The sequence below is a fragment of the Triticum aestivum genome, chromosome 5B, assembly GCF_018294505.1.
Source record: "Triticum aestivum cultivar Chinese Spring chromosome 5B, IWGSC CS RefSeq v2.1, whole genome shotgun sequence".
NCBI lineage: Eukaryota > Viridiplantae > Streptophyta > Magnoliopsida > Poales > Poaceae > Triticum > Triticum aestivum.
Window position 1 is genome coordinate 660380347 of NC_057807.1, and position 1835 is coordinate 660382181.

Genomic DNA, 1835 nt, shown 5'->3' on the forward strand with positions numbered 1-1835 from the left:
TGTTGTACGATCCAAATATCCTTTCGGACTCTAGAACGTTCTAGACCCTTCCGGTGTCACACTCACGCGCCGTCCAACTCCAGAGCCAAGCAGAGGCGCGCCGCGACGCGCCTTGTGGCGTGACAGGTGACGCCACTCGGCACCACACGTTCCCCTCCGGTCGGCCCGCGCTACGTACGACCACAAATATCCCATCGAGCTCGATCCCATCCGTCACGTCTCGAAGGTCGCGGTGGCATCCAGCGATTGGTCCACACAAGCACAAACGTAAGCTCCGCCCGCAGCAACACGCACTCCACTCCACCACCTACTGCGCACACGACCTATATATAACTGCTTCCCACAGACCATCAACACAAAAGAGCATCCATCGAAATCCACACGCGGCTCCAGCAGATCATTTACACGAGCAGCAAATCCATCCATGGGGGCGGGAATGAGGCGCGCGAGGGAGAAGGAGGTATTGTTGCTCGCGCTTTCGCTGAGCACGGACTCCTCGACGTCGTCTTCCACGACGTCGGCCGACTCGGCCAGTGCGCCGGCCATGAAAAGGACGCGGCGGGGAAGAGTGGTGGCGACGTCGGGAGAAGGGGAGTTCGTGTGCAGGACGTGCGGCCGCGCCTTCACGACGTTCCAGGCGCTCGGGGGCCACCGGACCAGCCACCTCCGGGGGCGCCACGGGCTGGAGCTCGGCGTCGGTGTCGCCAGGGCCATCAAGAAGCGGTAGCGGCAGGAGGACAAGCAGCAGCACGATTGCAACATCTGTGGGCTGGGCTTCGAGACGGGGCAGGCGCTCGGCGGCCACATGCGTCGGCTCCGCGAGGATATGGCGCTCAGCGGCGCCATCCACCGGTGGGTCGCTCTGTCGGATCAGGAGGCGACGCACCAGGCCGCCTTCGACCGGCCGCCGGTCTTGCTCCAGCTATTCGTGTAGACTCTTTAGAATCAGATAGGATCAGTGTTCGATCTTGTACAGACTGCATTTTTGGTGGTTAGCGTTTCTGTTCTTGCTGGATAATCTGCTTTGGATCGGTCCTTTTTTTAACCGATTTAATGGAGATTTACATGCACAGATGCACTTGTATTATTGTATACATATAAGCAAGACAAATTCATTTGTTCTAAATGCAATTGATAGAATCTTGCACTCAGATTGCTGTTCTATGACTATGCTATTGCTCAATGCCGTTGTTTATTGTTGATATCGTGATTATTAGAAAAGACGAGATAGACTAGAATTTGTTCTGACTTGTCTTGTACTTCAAGTAGATCATTATACTTCTATATATATGCCCATGAGGCTCAAACAATACATCAAACTATTTCATCAAATCCCTCTCTCCCTTCTAACATGGAATCAGAGCCAAGAGGTCTTGAGATCCGGCTGGCGCAATTATATTGCAGCCCACTTTTGGTCCACGTTTAGGTCCACGTTTAGGCCTGAGGGAGCCACACGCGATGGGGAGTGTTGACGTATAATGTGCTGCCTAGTCTCTTTCACCAGATCAGTCTTTTGGTTGCATTGGTTAGAGCATGCACTTCTACACCCGCTTCCGCACCCGCGCACCGTCCCCCTGGATGGTCGGTGTCCATGACCGCCGCCGGGGGCCGCACCGCCCGTATCTAGGATTCGTCCGCCGGCCATGTTGGTCGGTTGCCCTAGAGAGTCTTTTTCCGAGCCCTTACTCCGGGGTTTTTCGTTCTCTCGCCGGTCGTTTTGATCGGTGTTTTTCTTTTTTGTTTTTTGATCTATGCTTGATCGGTTTGCGTCTCTACTCCGACACCGGCGCGATCGGCCGGCTACTTCACCGACCGGGCGGCCTCGCACGACAGGC

The 1835-nt window shown here is 55.3% G+C and overlaps 1 pseudogene; it reads left to right on the forward strand.

The window, feature by feature from the left end:
• Positions 1-370: 370 nt before the first annotated feature.
• Positions 371-1155, forward strand: LOC123117494 (zinc finger protein ZAT12-like; annotated as a pseudogene).
• Positions 1156-1835: the final 680 nt, after the last annotated feature.